This window comes from Miscanthus floridulus, chromosome 2 (assembly GCF_019320115.1).
Source record: "Miscanthus floridulus cultivar M001 chromosome 2, ASM1932011v1, whole genome shotgun sequence".
Classification (NCBI taxonomy): Eukaryota; Viridiplantae; Streptophyta; class Magnoliopsida; order Poales; family Poaceae; genus Miscanthus; species Miscanthus floridulus.
The window spans coordinates 2,664,126-2,683,438 of record NC_089581.1 but is presented as its reverse complement, the minus strand read 5'-3'; the positions used below and the strand labels follow the sequence as shown (position 1 = coordinate 2,683,438).

Sequence of the window (19,313 nt, the reverse complement as noted above, 5' to 3'; positions counted from 1 at the left end):
AATAGATGCATTTCCAATCTCAGCAAGAGTATCAAATCTCAGCAAACAATTTGCAGATATATATTTATAGATGCATTTTCAGAAACAATTTTTTTTTTCAGAAAGATCAGTGCCATATACAGCAGCTACTCCTTACAAGGTATCCAAACAATTTTAGAACCAAATAAGGAGTCTCTGGTAAAAGGTTAACTTAGCCCTCACTAATTAGTTAGTTCAGTTTTCAACTTGCTTAATTTCCTTAAAAACACATAATTTAAAAAAGCATGTATACATGTCATTGATTTTGGGTACCAATTACATTTGCCGTCCACCTTCATATATCCACATGCTCTTACAACAACAAATAGAAAAGGAAAGATATTATAAACAAAATCACCAATGCATGCATCCACCTTTTAACTAGTGGATTCAAACATCACCCAGAGTGAACAGTTCACTAGCTAATATTAGCTATGAACTATGAGCCATGAGACCATTATTACCAATGGATTCGGTCAGGGATAATATAACTCGCGACTTTGATTTGCTTTATTTATTTAATTTATTTATGTTGTGCAAAACACATAATAAATATTTCTCAAATAAAAAAACAAAATAGGACGGGATAGCTGATAGCTCCAACTCTGACTGTTGGCTGGTGGTACTAAACTTCGGCACGCTTATTCAGTCGTTGTCGTCGTCGATGATTGATCTGCTCACTACTACGCTGCGCGGCGCTGGTATTTGGTGAGCACCACCACCAGCGGCGTCTTCCGGTGGAACGTGAGCGCGCCAGTCTCCTCCATGCTGACGTCCTCCGGCTTCATCCCCGCCGGCAGCGCCCAGTCGAAGCAGTAGAGCAGGTTGGCCAGGGTGAAGGTGACGTTGGTCTCGCCCATGGCTAGGCCCGGGCAGATCCGGCGGCCGGCCCCGAACGGTATCAGCTCGAAGTGCGAGCCGTAGTAGTCGACGTCGCTCCCCACGAAGCGGTCCGGGTTGAACTCCTCGGGCGCCGGCCAGCTCGCCGGGTCCCTGCCGATGGCCCACGCGTTGACGAACACGCGCGTGTTGGCCGGCACGTCGTAGCCGCAGATGGTGGTGTCCCGCATCGTCTCCCGAGGCACCAGCAGCGTCGCCGGCGGGTGCAGCCGCAGCGTCTCCTTGACCACCATCTTGAGGTACGGGATCTTGGCGGCGTCTTCGGAGTCGACGCGCGGCTTGTTGTCGCCCACGGCGGCCCGCACCTGGGCCTGCGCCTTCCTCAGCACCTGCGGCTTGCGCATCAGCTCCGACATGGCCCACAGGATGGTGACCGAGCTGGTGTCGATGGCGCCGATGAAGGTGTCGAGGACGATGGCCTTGACGTGGTCCCTGGTGAAGCGGAGCGTGCCGTCGTGCTCCTTGCACAGGTTGATGAGGACGTCGACGAGGTCGCCGCCGTTTTCGGGCACGGGGCGCGCCGGGTCCACGTGTGTTAGATGATCTACCGTTTGTTTGTGTGAACACACAGTAAGAGAACGTGGCATTAAAGGCTCAAGCACCGAACGGCTCATCTGTTGGACTATAGCCACATATAGAAATAGGCGCATAAGTCAATCTTGCTGTGTTATCTGGTTACTGTTGCAGCATAGACGCTGTACTGGGACTAGATATATAGAGTTGTATATATAGTTTGTCACTGCAATTTAACAAAGAGAGTTTAGATTTGACATCTCCTATACAGGGCTCTGCCAACGCGGGTGCTTATACTGTGTGGGCTCTCTCTTCTTCAACCTCTAGCCATAGTATGTGTGGTCGGATAGCCTCGGTCGTGCTCGGCCGTGGTCGACAAGACTGATGAGTGGTCGACTCACCTGAGCCGGTGATCCTGTGGCTAACAAGTGGTATCAGAGCCATACAAAGCGCCATCGTCGGACTAACCACTGACGATGACGAACGATTCGGAGATGGGCGACAACAGTGGCACTGCTGTGGCTGCCCAACCACAACCGGAGGTCGTTGTTCGCACGGTGCGAGAGGTCAGTAGCACAACTTGGCCGACGCTGACTCGCACCAACTATGAAGAGTGGTTGGTGATCATGAAGGTCAAGCTCAGAGCCCGACGACTCTAGAATGCTGTTGACAAGGGCATAGATAATGGAGAATATGACATATCAGCGTTGGAGGCTATCCTCACTGCTGTACCGGCGGAGTACAGGGAACCATAGGCGTGGGAGGCTATTACGGCGATGCGCGTCGGTTCCGACCGCGCAAAGAAGGCGATGGTTCAGCTTCTGAAGCAGGAGTACGTCAACCTCAAGTTCAAGGATGATGAAACGATGGAGGACTTCTCCCTCCACCTACAGACGCTCATCAGCAAGTTGAAGAGCTACGACGTCACCATCGATGAAGAGGAGGCAATCTCCAAGTACCTCCACTCCGTGCTGGTAAAGTACATCCAGATCGCTCTCTCTATAGAGATGATGCTGGACTTGTCCACTCTCACCATTAAGGATGTGACAGGTCGTCTACGGGCAGTAGACAAACGCCTGGAGCAGACGACAGCAACGAAGGACAGCGGCAAACTGCTGCTGACGGAAAAGGAGTGAGCTGCTTGGAGGAACTCCAGGAAAGCAGCGTCCTCCAGCCATAGTGGAGATGGCAAGCGCCGCGGCAAGGCTTCTTCAGAGAAAAAGAAGCAGGTCGACCCCAATGCCTGTCGGCGCTACGGAAAGACGGGCCATTGGGCACGAGAGTGCCCAAATCACAAGCAGGAGAAGAAGGCTGAGGTTCATCTGGCACAAGTTGATAATGATGATGAAGCCACTATCCTGATGATGACGTTCTGTGCACTGCACGACGTCGAGGTCGAGGAGAAGGAAGAGGTGACAATGGTGGAAGGACCTAGGAAGGTCCTGAAGACTATCAACCTCGACGAACCACGTGTCCAAGTCCACCTCGGACATATGGGTGCCGACCAGGAGCAGCAATGCTATCTAGACTCTGGCGCCAGGAACCACATGACAGGCTCCAAGGCATCCTTCTACAAGCTCGACGACGATGTTATCGGTATGGTAAAGTTTAGTGATGGCTCAAGGGCGGCAATCCAAGGGCGCGACACCATCATCTTCAGGTGAAAGAATGGGGAGCACTACGCGCTAACAGATGTATATTATATCCCACAGCTACGTTCAAGCATCATCAGCATTGGTCAGCTGGATGAGCGCGGTAGCGAGGTACTAATCAAGGACGGAGTCCTTAGGATCAGGGACCGAGAGCAGCGACTTCTTGCCAAGGTGAAGAGGCCCCTAAATCAGTTGTACCTGCTCGACCTAAAGGTAGAGCAGCCAATATGCCTGGCAGCAAAGCACACCGAGGAGCCGTGGCTGTGGCATGCCCGGTTCAGACATCTCAGCTTCGACACACTTAGTCGGCTGGAGAAGATGGTCCGAGGGCTACCCCACATCAAGCACGGAGGCGAGCTATATGACAGCTGCCTGATCGGGAAGCAGAGGAGGCTACCGTTCCCAAAGGCGGTCAAGTATCATGTGAAAGATGCTCTCGAGCTCGTCCATGGTGACCTCTAAGGCCGATCACACTAGCTACAAATGGTGATTAGCAGTACTTCCTCCTACTCGTGGATGATTGTAATCGCTACATGTGGCTGCAACTCTTGACGAGCAAGGACGAAGCGACGGCGGTGATTAAGAAGTTCAAGATGCGCGTGGAGGCCGAGATTGGTAAGAAGCTCCACGTGTTGAGGACTGATCGCGGCGGCGAATTCACTTCGGTGAAGTTCGCTGCGTACTGCGTGGATTAGGGTGTGGTGCGACACCACACCGCGTCATACTCGCCACAACAGAATGGCGTGGTGGAAAGACGGAACTAGATGGTGGTCAGCATAGCTCGATCCATGATGAAGGCCAAAGGCATGCCGACAAGGTTCTGGGGTGAGGAGGTGACCACGGTGGTGTTTATCCTCAACCGCGCTCCGACCAAGGCCCTGATGGGCAAAACACCATTTGAAGCTTGGTATGGGTGCAAGCCGAGCGTGTCCTTCCTCTAGACATTCGGCTGCATCGGCCACATCAGGAAGACAAAGCCGATCCTCACCAAGCTATAGGACAGGAGCACACTGATGGTGTTCCTAGGCTATGCAAAGGGTACCAAGGCGTACCGGCTCTATGACCCACGCGGAGACAAGGTACTTGTCTCACGTGGCGTCGTGTTCGACGAGAAGATGGCTTGGGACTGGACTAGTCTGAGCATGGGGGAAGCTGGCGGCTTCACCAGCACCTTCGTTGTCGAGCACCTGGTCATCCACAGTGGTGGAGACGCTGGGGAAGAGGTGCCGAGCACTCCAGTGGTAGAGCCGAGCACTCCTAGGGCAGTGCTGAGTACTTCGGGAGGGATACTGAGCACGCCAGGAGTGGTGCCAGGAGGTTCTGCAGTGGTGGCGACCACTCCAGGACGGGTGCCGAGCACTCCCGTGGTGGAGCCAAGAGGTCTTACAGTGGTGCCGACCACTCCAAGACTAAGGCTGAGTACTCCTACAATGGTGCCGAGCACTGTAGGAGTAGTGACGAACTGTTAGAAGTAGTGCCGAACACTACAACCGGGGTGTCGAGCACTCCAGGTGCTGTGCCGAGCACTACGGCGGAACAGGGAACTCCATCAACACTGATCGAGTTCGCCTCACCTCCAAATGATATCACAGAGTTTGTGGATGCCTTCCACGAAGGTGAGGAGGTGCGGTTTCGCATGCTGGACAACATCATCGGCAGCACAGGGCCCTCAGGCCTGGCTGGTAGGCTACTCAATGATCAAGAGCTACTGCTCGTTAGTGCAGAGGAACCACCCACGTTCGCACTGGCCGAGCATGACAAAAACTGGCGACAGGCGATGCTGGAGGAGATGAAGGCGATCGAGAAAAATGAGACATGGTAGCTCGTCGATCCACCTCTAGGATGCCATCCGATCAGCCTAAAGTGAGTGTATAAGGTCAAGCGGGACGAGCTCGGCGCCATTGTCAAGCACAAGGCATGCCTCGTCACCCGAGGCTTTGTTCAACATGAGGGCATAGACTTCGAGGTGGTCTTTGCGCCAGTAGCACGCATGGAGTCTGTCCATTTGCTACTAGCCTTGGCAGCAGCAAAGGACTGGCACGTCCATCACTTGGACGTTAAATCAGCCTTCCTCAACGGCGAGCTGGCAGAGACGGTCTTCGTCAGGCAACCTCCAGGTTTCGCCGTCAAGGGAGAGGAGCATAGAGTGCTCTGACTGCACAAGGTGCTCTATGGGCTACGGGAGGCCCCATGAGCATGGAACACCAAGCTTGACGCCACGCTGGGTGAGCTTGGGTTTCAACAGTGCACAACCGAGCACGCGCTCTACACGCGGTGATGGGGGAAGGAGGAGCTCATCATCAGCGTGTATGTGGACAACTTGATCGTCACCAGCGCGCACATGGAGGACATCAACAGCTTCAAGTGTGAGATGGTGGCTCATTTTCGAATGAGCGATCTCGTCGTACTCTCCTACTACCTCGGCATCGAGGTGAGATAGGGGAAGGAGGAACTTACACTCGGTCAGAGCGCGTATGCCTCGAAGCTATTGGAGCGGAGCGGCATGGCTGAGTGCAAGCCATGCGTGACTCCGATGGAGGAGCGGCTAAAGCTAACAAAGGCCAGCACCACGGCGAAGGTGGATGCAACACTCTACCAGAGCATCATCGTCGGTCTATGCTACCTAGTCCACATGAGGCTAGACATTATGTTCGCCGTGGGCTACGTCAGTCGCTTCATGGAGGATCCCAGAGAGGATAACTAGGCTGTGGTGAAGCGGCTACTATGCTACGTCAAGGGGATGGTAGATTATGGGATCATCTTCCCAAAGACCAGCGGGAGTAGGCTGCAGCTCACTGTGTTTAGCGATGCAGATATGGTAGAGGACATCGACGGACGATAGAGCACCTCTAGCGTGCTCGTCTTCCTTGGGTCGGCTCTAATTTTATGGCTGTCGCTGAAACAGAAGGTGGTGGCGCTATCTACATGTGAGGCAGAGTACATAGCGACGGCCACAATGGCGTGCCAAGTTGTGTGGCTGCATCGGCTGCTGGGTGAGCTAACCGGTGTGGAAGCTTACCCACCAGCACTGATGGTGGATAACCAGCCTGCCATCGCCCTCGTGAAGAATCTGGTTCTACACGACCAGAGCAAAACATCGATGTGAAGTTCCACTTTCTTAGGGACTATGTCGATGGAGGGCAGATCATCATCGAGTTTGTCAAAACTAGTTAGCAACTCGCGGACGTCCTCATCAAGCCGCTCGGACGCCTTCGACTCACGGAGCTGAAGGAGATGATCGGCATGGAGGGGGTACAAGGGATAGCAGTAGGATTAGGGAAAGAATTGCTAGATAATCTACTGCTTTCTTGTGTGAACACACAACTAGGGAAGGCGGCACCAAAAAAGCTCCTTGATGTGGTACTGTAGCCGCTGTAGAGGCAGACGTCGAATGGCTCACCTACAGGACTATAGCCACATGCAGGGATAGACGTATAAGTCAGTCCTGCTGTGTTATCTAGTTATTGTTGCAGCATAGGCGCTTTACTAGGATTAGATGGATAGAGTTGTATATATAGTTTGCCACTGCAACTCAACAAAGACAGTTCAGATTTGCCATGTCCTATACAGGGCTCCGGCCAACGCTGGTGCTTGTACTATGTGTGTATGCTCTGTTCTCCCTCTTCTTCAACCTCTAGCCATAGTGTGTGTGGTCGGACAGCCTCGGTCGTGCTCGGCCATGGTCGGCAAGATTGGTGAGTGGTCGACTCACCTAAGCTGGTGATCCTGTGGGCTAACAATGTGCTGGTCAATGACCTTCTCGAAGAAGACATCGAGCTCGTTGAAGATGCGCTCGTGGCGGGTGAGGAAGCCCGTGAGGTGGTCGGCGAGGCGACCGACGACATTAGGGAAGAAGTCCTCGATGGAGAAGCTGGCCATCATGTCCATGGTGTCATCCAGCACATGCTAGAAGTGCTCCTTGTGCGCGAACTGCTTGGAGGTGTAGATGTTCCCGAACGTGGCGGTGCAGATGATGTCGTCGGTGAGGGCAAAAATGTGGTCGTTGAGGACGATGGGGGCCTTGGACACGGCAGCACGGTCGAGGTTGGCGATGAGCCTATCCATCTCCTGCTTGCGCGTGTAGCAGGTGGCCTTGACGCGGCGATGCTGAGGAGCTCGAGCACGAAGAGCTTGCGCATCTCGCGCCAGTACTCGATGTAGGGCGCGAAGTCGATGTTTTTGAGGTCGTAGGAGAAGCGCTTGGGCCTTGGCGATGCAGGGCGGCTACAGCAGTCGATGTCGTGCACCTTGATCACCTCCTGGGACCGCCTCCGCGCTGGACACCACCACCATCGGCACTGTGCCCAGCTGTAGCTGCATCACGGGGCCATACCGCCACGCCAGCTCATGGAGGTTCTTGTGTGGCAGTGGGCCCAGCAGGTGCAGGTTGCCTAGGATCGGCAGCTGCGCGGGGCCCGATAGTAGTCATGGCACCCTATCCTTGCCGCTCCTGCTCCTGTTTCTGCTCCTGCTGGTGAGGAGGTAGGACACCAGCAACACAGGGCGGAGGGCCAGGAGGCCCATCTGCCATTGCTGTGGCACGCTGCCGCCGAGGAGCTAGGAGGGGAGCAGTGGGGTGGTGGTGGCCATTGTTGCCCGAGCCCCTTAGGGTGTGGGCGACGACTGTGGAGTGTCAAGTGTGAGCTGCTTCTCTTTGCTTTGCTTCACTTTGCTGGCCGATTCATGGGCATAATCAGTAGCGAAGTTGAAGAAAATTGAGGGGGGTGCAACAAAAAAACCGAGTGATTAAGAAATCTACGTCCTTGCATTTTTGAAATGATGAACCATGGTGTTATTTTTGACTTTCGTCGTCTCTTCTTTCTCCACGTGACAAATAAGGCAATTATTCATAAATTTAGGATATGTCTAGGTGACATTCAGTTGTTTTGGACTCTCCTGTCAACTGAATTTTTCCCCATGCACTTACATCGTCTTCTGGTTATATTTACACTGTCTTATTGCTATATTTACAATGATTTATTCAGTATAATTTATTGAACAGAGTGATATAATTTGGGAATAACACAAATATATACCAAAATTTTCAAAAAAAATACAATTTTTTTCTATGAATTTCAGATATCAGACAAATATATATCAAATTGTTCACAAATATCATCAAATTTTTCACAAACTTACAAATTTACAAATTTTTTTATAGTGAGAAGTGTGCATGACGAACTGCATGCGACGTGTCCTGGATCGGATCTCCTGCGTGCACGCGCCCAGCCAGCAGGCATGGCGGCCGCTGCTCCACTTTGGCCACGTACTACGTGCGCACAGATGATGAATGCATACACCTAACAATGGCGGACGCATCGGACGGCCTCGGCCATCGGCCGACGGCAACGAACGGTCCAAAAATCAGTTGATACAAGCTCCTAAATTAACCGGTTGATAGATAGCAATACTGTAAATTTATCACCAATGTGATTGCGTAAAGTTGTTTTCACAATCATTATGCCTGAAAAAAAATCCTCTCAACTATCTATCACGTTTTTAGTCTCCACCATTCTCTGAGAATCTTGCTTGTAATTCTCGGCATTATTGGCACTATCAGTCAGGCTCTGGTGTTGTTTTGGATGGAAAACTGTTCCATCAGCCTAATAAAAGAACATATAAATTTGTACTCAAACACATATAGCTAGCCTAACACTGTAGACCATTGTAAAAGTAAAACAATAACCAGTTATAGCTTTATGCCCGCATTGGAACGCAGGAATTTCGTAGAAAGTGTATAATAATTTTAGAAACAGTTTATTTTTCACAGGAAAAATTTAGCAACGAAAATAAATCTAGTATTCCAAAGGGACCTAATTTGTACATAAAATCAGATTAATTAAGAAAGACAAAAAAAGGCATGGCTGCATGGGAGCATCTAATTTAGTTTCATACCGGCTTAAATCCTTGATGCTTGTTGGGTGTTGGCCTGTTGGGTAGCCAGAGCACTCCAGCGACGAAGCCAGTCCTAGGCTCGTAGCTAGATAGCTGCGGCCTGTAGAGTAGCCGGCCTCCGGGTGACGCCGTGACGGCAATCTTCGCTGGATGCGCAAGAGCGAGGCAAGGGCACCGTTGGCCTGCAAAACCTAGAAGCCGAGAGGACGAAACGACGCGAACTTGCTGAAACGGAACGACGGAAGATGGAACGACGTATCACAATAACAGCCGAAGGTTACGAGAAACAATCGATCTTGCAGTTCCAGGCCTTCCTTAATCGAAGTTGCGGGTTGGGCCGCTGGGCTATGGGGGTGCAGTCTATTGGACTTTGGGGGTGCATAAAGGGTCAAAATCTGAGTATTGTAACTTGAAAAGAAAAATCAGGGTGATGCATCTGCACCCACGGTCAATAATTGGGCTTCGCCCCTAGGCATAATATAGTAGTAAGGAGCTCGCAGGCTCGCAGGCTCTAGGATGGTTGGGGTTGTGGTTGGTACGGTGTTGGTGCGACGACGAGCACATGCATGGAACACTGATCTCAAAAAGGATCTAGGATTCGACAGAGATAGTCTGAATTTTGGCAAGATTCGTCCATTTTAGTTAGGTCTAAAATGAAATTTGTGTTTCAAATCTTGAAAATTCAACGAAATTGAGTCTGAAATTGGACCAAAATTTCCCGAAATTTGTCCATTTTGGTTCGGACCAAATTTTTTCCCAAAATGAATCCCAGAACTTTTCAAGTGGTAGTTGGGGATCCATTTGCCGATCGAGTCCATTCATGCTACTGCTTCATCTGCATCTGCATCCTGCATGCATACCCGTCAAAATCGGATCGCGTGGCAGAGCAAGGATGTGATAGAAACATTACGGGATCACTAGCTATAGATCTAGCATGCGTACTTACATTTGGAATAAATAGCGAGTCCTAAAAGGTATACTAGTACATGATTAACAGATAGAGTGAGAGAGAGAGAGAGGTTGAGGAGGTGCAAACCATCGGCCGCCTTCGTAGAAGATGAGCTGGCCATGGGGTTGCTTGATGGTGGTGCGGTGAAGCCCAGCGGCGAAGGCGCTGTCGCGATGGTGGCGGTGCAGAGGCGGCGGTGGCCGGTGGCGGAGCTTCTTGTCGCTGGCAACGCCCCCTCTCTAGATCGGCTAGGGTTTAGGGATTGTAGGTGGGGTGTCTGACAGCTCAGGTGAACCTTGTGCCTTGTGCCCCGACCCTCACCTCTCTTTTTATGGTGCTGTGCGACGGGGGGCCACCAACCATGGAACGGTTGGGCGCCCCCAATCAGGGCGCGGATCCAAGGGCCCAATTAGCCGTTGGGCCAATTGGTGGAGATCATCTAACCGAATGCTACTAGATTATATTAAAAAATATTAATATTTATTTTATATAAAATAAATGGCAGCTAATAGATATATTTTTTATAGTATTACTATGAGTAATTTTTTTTTGCATTAGGGAATGGTTTGCATTTGCCTTCTCCCCTACAGATAGAAACCACTACCCTAGCCAACTTTTTCCCCTGCATGCAGAACCACTATCCCAGTCATGAAAAAATCAGTTAGGGAAAGTACTCAATGCCATCAACAATGGTCTTTCCCGTCAGTTCCTGTCAGAGATATGCCGTCAGGGAGTAAGAGGATGAGCAAATTTGTGGATAATAAGAGCCACCATGGGCATGCTTAGATAATAGAAGAGGAGGATTTTTGCCTCTTGCGTGTGTGTTGTGTTCGTAAGTCTACGCCGATATTTTCATTTGATTCTTAGACGCGTAGGCTAGGGCATAGGAGTGGAGGCGTGGGCTAATTTGATTCGGGTGCACGACTAGCCTCCTAACGGTGTGTTAGGCTTTCCTCTCGGTATAGCACGAATGCGAAGAAAGGTGAGGCTCTTGTGACAAAGGGGTGCGAGTCGACGGGAGTGCTCTCATTTGTAGGAGAAAAATTGGTATGGAGCAGTGAACAAACAGATCTATTTGGAATTAGGGTAGGTAAACAATCAAGATATGTATCCATTGTAACATGACGACCGAGTTCAGCTCTACAACCCAAATAATATGTGCTATAGTCACAAAACAACGCATTCAACTACTGGCCCCAACACAACATAACAACAATCGTTTATATCATAACTGAATGCACAATTTTATCTAAGCCTACCTACTACATGAACACTGAACTCCATTTCGCAGCACGAGGCGTTCACTTGACAGAAAAAACACACTAGTGAGGATTCATGATGCATATTAGCGACAGAGAAAACAAGAGTCTCTAATTTACATGATGGACAACCTTAGTGATGTGTTATTCCATACCTCTGATATCATACATTAGTGTAATGGTTATTGAAAAAGAAATCGTCTATGATATTCAACACTAGATATAATCACTGAACAAGCAATGACTGGCTTGGTGGGGCAATGGCGTTGGACAGGCAGGTGATCGATCAACCTTGCTAGCTAGCTAGTGAGCAATCAAGGCGCAGGGCATGCGGTCAGTTAAAGCCCTTGTATTAACTTAACATGTTTCTAATATAAGGATGTACACTAGTGATGGGGCATGAGAGAGTGTGTCCTTGACACAATTTCGAATGAGAGGCGTGAAAAAACTTCATGGTCACTGATAAAATACCAGTCTCTGAAGCATACAAAAATAATAGACATGGAATAAATTTCACGAGTCTCTAAAAATGTACCCATCTCTGATTGGTACCACACAAAGGTAGACTTGAAAGGGGTGTGTCTCTAAAATATTCAGAGACGGTTACTAAATAGGCAAGTCTCTACTATGCACTCATTAGACACGGATATGGTTGTTGTGGGGATCTGGGCAATACATGTGATGGATAGATGCATCTCTAATCCTACATATGTGATGTTTCTCATTTTCATGCCACCAATGTATCCATCTTCTTTGTGCGTTTCTATGTTTCTGCATGATTGGTTGCATCAAGGTGTGTACTTGAACATGGTGCAAGTCATAGTTGCGATAGAGGTTATGATGCTCACTCGACAGCTGCCAAACTTCACTAAAACACGCTATAACCATGTCGTTAGCACTCCGTTTGTGAACTGGGGTTTAGGGCGATGAACTCATCTTGGCATACTTGTATCTTTTCACCTAGTCATTTGTTGGTCACGCCGATTGCTTCACAAGATAGCTGGTGGCGTGGACCTTAGGTTAGTGAGGTTGGTCGACCCTTAGCCGCAATGTTTGGTGGCCTTAGCGTCGCTTCAAAATTCATGCAAACACATCGTTCGACCGATTGGCTCCGTGGGCATGGTCACCATGCGCTGCTGTTGCCTGGCCATTCATGGTCATGGCCGCATCGTGGACCAGTCTTGTTGGCTACCTACCGCGCGCTGAGCTAGGCTGGCCACGATCGTGTTTTGCAGGGCCGGGCTAGCCACTGGGCTGCTATTGCATGGCCCTCGTGAGCACGTGGTTGGTCACGATGAGCGCGAGCTAGGTCAGTGCCATGGCGGCTGCCATGTGGTCGGCATGGCGCCCACCTTGCCGCTTAATCCAGCTACCACGTCGTGATCTGGCATGCCTTCTGTTCACTGTATCTGAGTTGATGACCCCGGTCGCTGTGGCGAGGGTGATGCCCCTCTGCCTCGCTTGTCCCCGCTAGCCGGCACCGATGAGACCAATCGAGCTTGGCTGCTCTAACACTAACGCGTCGCGCCAAGCACCCATGTCGCGTTACCTAGGCGCAAGTACTCACACTATCACCACTGGTTGGAGCTGCCCTGCCTTAACTTGCTCGGCTCGCTCGGGCGCACGCTCCATGGCCGCCCATGCGCTTGACCGCTGCCTCTCCATCCCTTGATTCTCTTAGCCAGAGCTTCTCGGTCCGATTCCTCGTAGTTGTGCGTAGTCTGGGGAGTCGGCTAGCCAGTCAATTCCTATCAAGGCCCTACCGTGCCTCAGCATGGTCGAGCTTGGCATTTTCGTAGTCGCTAGTTGTCTCTTCACCATGGATGATACAATTAGGGGAAAGGCCCATAGGGCTGGTAGAAGTTCAATTACTTGCAGCCGAGAACTCGTCTTGACCTTCTCTAGCTAGTGCTCATGTCCTTCTGGCTAGGGACCTCACCGGAGATGTGGTGACGTGCCAATATCCGGTCAGAGCACCACCGCCACATCAGCTCGCACGTGTCCAGCGCTGCGGGGGCCGTCTCTGACTTCACCACCACCTCGACCATGTTCATTGTAAGCTGCTGATGCTCAATCACCCCCTGTTAGTCTGTTAATTATGTTAGCTCGCCAGACCGCTCACACCACCATGGGTAGCGCTGTAGAAGTCGTCGTTTAACTCCTAATCGCCGCCCAGGGTTTTGTCTTGGCTCCACGGCGCTCGTCGGCTCGATTGTGGGGCTGGTGTTTTGTTTCGGTGGTCGAAGTATGCCCGCTGCGTTTGGCCGTAGTCATGCCGTCATGCGCAGGCCGCTAGGGACCTTCCCATGGTGAAGCCGGCAACATTCAGGGGCCCATTTGCAAATATGATGACTAGGAGAATAGTGTGTAGGGAGGTTGTGCTATTACTAAGAAGAATAGGGTCTCTTTTGCAAGATGGTGCGCACGTGCGGGCTCCCCGCCATGGGACGCTTGCTGGGCCGACTTGCCATGCGTGGTCGCGCCTCGCGCTAGGCCGAGTGGGCCGCGGGGCCCTTTTCGTTTTCCAAGGAATTAGAAAAGGTTTTCGAAAACAAATTATGAGCTAGTTTTTGTTATTTAGATATGAAATAATTTAGGGATCTAAAAATAGTGAAACCAATTTTGTTAGGATCCTAAAATTATGATCTATCTGCTAGTATATTTTGTTCACATATTTTTATAATATTCTTAGAAGCTATATAATTAATTTGAGATACTTAATATTGTCAAAATATAAATTTGTAGGAATTGTTGTGATAAATTAGTGATAGTGTTGGTTATACATTTTTTATAGTAGATTCCTAACAATATTAGGTGCTCACTATAATTTTTGTAGCTCATAGGAATTAGTTTGTTAAGGTAACTAAATGAGTCCTAGTTCAAATATATATGTATTTAATTAATAAAGAAACACATCAGGATTTTATAACTAAAACATTGTGGGAAATTAACGCCTAGTTCGACAACCTAGATACGTGGCCTAGTACGTTAATCATCAGAACTAGCTCGTTAGCTTGTGAGGTGTAATCGTATTTTAAGAGTTGTGATTGCCGTTGATTATTTACGTCCCTGCGTTGCATCCACGTATTTCATGATAGGAGCGATGTTGGATCGCGGAGTCATCGGGAGTAACAGAAGTAGATGGTGATTTGACGATCATGCCACCATGATGGAAAGCTAACTTTTGGTTATACCTTACCTAGGCAAGCTCCGGTGCATAACCCCTACTTTTCTGCACTTTATATTATGTTTGTGCATTAAGTTTTAAGGAGTTGAATGAAACCCACTTGCATATATATATCTTTATCCTATGAGTCTTACTAGTATGATAGGACCATGTAGATTGCTATGCTATAGGACTCCGGTAGAAGTCGAGTGATTACGTGTCACTCACGAGAGATAGGAAAGATATTATTATTGCTATTATATTATTATCACTTGGAAAATATATATGAATGATAATTGAAGACTAGGCAGAATGGTACTTTGGATCTAGACCTGGTTTGGCATTCGAGCGAGGCTCGGATTGCATATGTTCCGCCTATATCAGTTAAGGACCGGCCGTTGCATTGGGTTCTCGGTAGGTCACAGACTTATTATCATGAGCACATACTTATTTATAGGAGCAGGGAAGGCTCGTTACTCTCTTGTTGTGGGTTCTGGCTCTTTCCGAACCGACTGATTGGAGGCAGGGATGGTGGAAGTCTAAACACCACTCTGAGTCTAGAACTCAGGAGTGGGGGCTTGGAGTCCAAGTTTGGATGGGGACCTATACCCCTCGACAGAAGAGTGGTGGGTTGGTCCTGCATGTGCTAGGGGTACAAGCGGGACATGTGTTTTGAGGTACCTAGCTGGGCACATTGATTTAAGAATCACTGGGTAATCTGGTATGACTTGTCTATAGTCTAGCACCGTAGTAAGAACTGGAAGATGAAAGATGGTAAAAATGATCCTGATTGCTTACCACTTGCTTTAAAGTATCCCAGGTGCTTACATAGAATAGTTAGTTAATGAACTAATGATGACTGCTAATAAAATTAAATATAAGGACGTACATTTAGTAATGCTCCTGCAGATGCAATGAACCCACAAGTCAGATAGCCTTGCATACCTTTGGAGTCTTTTCTTTCCTCCTAATGGATAAGTCTTGCGGAGTACAATTGAGTACTCAGGGTTTCTTCTACCCTATTGCAGGTGACAGGAACATGTGGAGCTGACACTTATGTGTGGAAACCTCCTGGTGGGCTCAGCGAGGATTTCCTTTACATTGCGGACATAGAGTTTCTTTGAAACTTCCACCCAAAATGTTTTACAATGGAAGAACTTATAACCTGTATGATGTATATAACGGATCATCATGTTAATGTTAAACTTGTTATTTTTTATTTTATTTCTGCTGAAACTCTGATAACATGATTATATTCCACTGATTATAAACAATAAATATTATACTCTAATGTTGCATAAAAAGTGATGTAAGAAATGGCTAAATGTTGTAAGCTTTATTCTCTCATTTGTGATCCTGATGGAAAAATGTGGATTTTTGGGTTCTCCCTTGGGGTGTGCTCGATGGAGCTGTATAATTTAGTGTCCTCCCTTGAATACTTAGTGTCTAATAAGACAAGTACTCCTAGGAGACATTAGATTAGGTGGTTTTGCCATAGGTGGTATCAGAGCATAAATAAGGAAATAAAGCTTTGGAACCTATTTCTAAATTAAAACTTGACAACAAATTCTTTTCAAAAAGTTAGGATGTTGCATGCAAAGTTATATAAGTAGCCCTATTACTATGGTTATGTATCCACTACAGGGAGAGAATGATGTGCCAAAAATCTAAGAACGGTTGCCCTATATGTTGGCAACAATAGAAGGATGTATAGGACGTGCATTCATGCATATCCTGTGTGTGCATTGTAGTGCCCGTATTGCTTGTAGATACGCCATCTATAGGTGTCACGCGTGTCATATTGTGCACGACTGACCCATCCTTATTCTGGAGTTATTACTGCACTATGACTTCGTGCTCCTCGTTCGCCTATGATTCACGCCTATCATGACCCATGTCTCCCTATACTCTTTTATGCGCTCTTGTCAGACCCTTACCCTATAGTCGTACTAGTCATTAATGGTCTCAGACATCACTCGCCTCGAACGCGCAAAAAATTTGGTTGATTCATTCATAGTGATCCCACGCAGGAACCTTGGTGGACCACGCTAAGACCACTGACTGCTTTGCCATTATAAGCAGGGTCTGGCTTAGCCATTGGTACCACCACTCGGTGCACTTTAGCTCGCCTAGCTTTTTCTTTTGAGCAAGCTTTTCGCTCCATCCTCCTTTGCAACCACCGCTAGGAATGGCTGGAGCCTGGGTTAGCAGTTATTGCCTGAACATTAAGGTTTTTCCAAAATCCTGTATGCCACCCTACAAAAGCTCAGAGTCAAAGATCATCCTGACTATGAGAAGCTTGGCACTAAGTGGTGTGAAGTTACCATCTACATTGGGAAGAGTGAAGAGTTCCCCGACATCACTGAAGCCTAGAATGTGACCACAACCGGGTTTCGCTTCATCGACACCTATTAGGTTGTGGCCCGTAAAGCCTTATGTTACCTTTGCCAGATCTATGAAGAGCCCATTGCTTGTACCCCTATGAGGTTCTATCCACCTTTGGAAAAGAATCGATGGGCATGGAGGGCTCGCATGGAGGCTTTGCAAGGGTGGGATGCGCAAGAAGATAGTCCAACCGTGGTGCACTTGACCATGTACCTGCTTGCTTTGGATGAGCAGTATGATCAGCAAGCCTTGGAGCTGAGGAAGTGCCTCCGGCGAGCTAAGGAAGCCGAGATCTTCTCCAGGATGCTCCAGGTGCAGCTTGCCAAAGTGCATGCCAGTGCGGCAGTCGTAGAGAGTCAGGATATTGCCATGTCGAAAGCCTTAAAGAAGACTAAAGATCAGCATGCCCACCAGGTGGGAGAGGCCTACCTCATCACCAGGGCTAAGCATAGGACGCTGGCTGTGGAATGACAGGATCCCTTGATCATGAGGGAATCCTTGTCCACCCACCGAAAAGGTGGAGAGCTGGTGCAGTAGTACCGTCAGCACCCCCACCTTTAGAAGTGTCAGAAGTAGAGCCCTTGCTTCCCCTTACTCATCCACTGCCAAGAGAGGAGATAGATCAATAGCCAGGGTGGTAGAAGAATCCGTCGAGCCTAGGAATGAAGATGTATGGTCTAAAGTAGATTAGTTGTCTTGGGGAGATGTACCCGTAGTTAGCAGTGTCTTTCGTCGTTGTCCTCCAGTATTGTAATCCTTCCGTTGTATTTCGTTCGTAGTTTTTGAGGTCGTCCGATTGTAGGGAAGGTGAATGATGTGTCAAGAATGGGAGAGTGAGTGCATGTATATTGTACCAGCTTAAGGACATTCAGAATATGCATTTTATTTATTTTGCTGTGTTTATTGCATCCATCTACCCTTAAGTTTTGTTGGACGTGCTTAGGGTTTTCAAGGGCAATGTTAAGCGGGTTACAAAAGAAGTTACCATTCAGATGTTAGTAGACCAGCCATGATTGGATAACATAGGACACTGTATCGACTGATTGTGGATGTCTTAGTAGAACACTTGAATCTCTTTAAATCAAATCCATCGTTGGATTTGAATTCCTTGTCCCTTGTTGCGAAAGGAACCCTTGTTGTTTAAATCTTCCCTTACAATACTCCTCTGATTCTATGGTCTACAACCCCACCGCCTTCATTGTGTGTAAGTTGGTAATAGTGCCTGGTTAATAGCTTATGGTGCCGCAACAAAACCAAGGGCCCCTGTAGAACAGTTGCCACATGGTGACGCTGCTCAGCATGCACTGGTATCAAGGTTGTTGACCAAGTACCTTTACCAAGTTACATCGCCATACCGCTTTTGATGCAAAATATTCTTCTTAGAAATATTTGGGTGTTCAAACGGGAAATCCACAATGAGTTGATGAAATATTGTTCCCTCAAGTAAACAAGAGAAGGTAGTTTTGGAGGAAGCACGTATGTCATGATCTCAGTTCATACAAAAGGTTGGCGCATATGGTGAACAAGGAAGGGAAGGAAAAGAAGAGCAACAAGGAAAAGTTAGCCTGGGGTAGTAGGGAGTGCTAGGAAAAGCCTGAGTGGATGTCAAGTCCCAAGCTCTGTGTCCAGCTATACCACACTGCGCACGTCGGTCACTTTTGTTGCGTGCCCTGTGGACGCCGTTGCGTCGGGCCCATCAGCACCCTGTTCTCACTTGGCCACGACATCGTGGCACCTGCTGTCCTCGTGTACTGTGCGTTTCCCTCCTATCGGCTCTCAATCCCACACCGACCGAACCCCCCCCCCCCCCCCCGCCTTTTTCTTCTTTTGGGGACATGGTCGCCCGCACACCTCCCTCGTCAAGCAAATCCCCTCCCCTCTCCCTTATCCTCCCTCCGCTAGCGTAGGGAGTGCACCATGGCCGACTTTATCCCCATAGCATGAACCGTCAGTGTATCCCATCCACTCCGCCTCTACTTCTGGTGTGCTGCGCCCGACCTCCGTTCACCACTATAAGATGCCCTTAGCCCTTTGCTCTCTTTCTTCATCCCCATCCCTCTCAAATTTGAAGCAGAGCTACGAGATCCAGTCGTCATTTGTGGAACTAGGCTCGTCAGTCAGAGGTGATTGTGTAATCCGAGAAGAAAAAGGGATCTAGATTTCTGTCAAAGAAGTTAAAGTCCCCTTTGGTTACTTGGTCTTAGGGTTCACGATGTTTGAGTTCGTTTCTAGATCTGTTGGACATATGCCATGTTTTGGATAATTATTTTCTTGTTGTTTCTCCATTACCCTTGTCTATCCTAACTTCTGGATTAAGCATTAGTTGTACTAGGTTGCTCTTAACCATGTACCCCCAAAATCCCCGTGTGGTTTAGCGTTCGACGTCGTGGAATCTTTTGTGGAATTTCATATCTACGAAATATAATCATGTTTCCCCTCTTCTGATTCTTGCTCTGAATCTTGGGACAAGATTCTTTTTAGGGGGGTTGGTTGTAAAACCTCTGGTGTTACGATCTTACTTAATGCTTAGATTAAGGCCTAAAAGAAATTAACAAAATAAGTTTTCGGGTGTTAAA

At 48.6% G+C, this 19,313-nt stretch overlaps 1 protein-coding gene and 1 pseudogene across 1 annotated transcript in view; both read right to left on the bottom strand.

The window, feature by feature from the left end:
- Positions 1-12,914, bottom strand: part of LOC136537645 (U2 small nuclear ribonucleoprotein A'-like) — a 211,289-nt gene extending 198,375 nt beyond the window's left edge. The window contains exon 1 of the mRNA XM_066529598.1: positions 12,911-12,914. The gene's annotated coding sequence lies outside the window, so the exon portion shown is untranslated. The remainder of the gene's footprint in view (positions 1-12,910) is intronic.
- LOC136537640 (4-hydroxyphenylacetaldehyde oxime monooxygenase-like) lies at positions 507-7,688 on the bottom strand (annotated as a pseudogene).
- Positions 12,915-19,313: the final 6,399 nt, after the last annotated feature.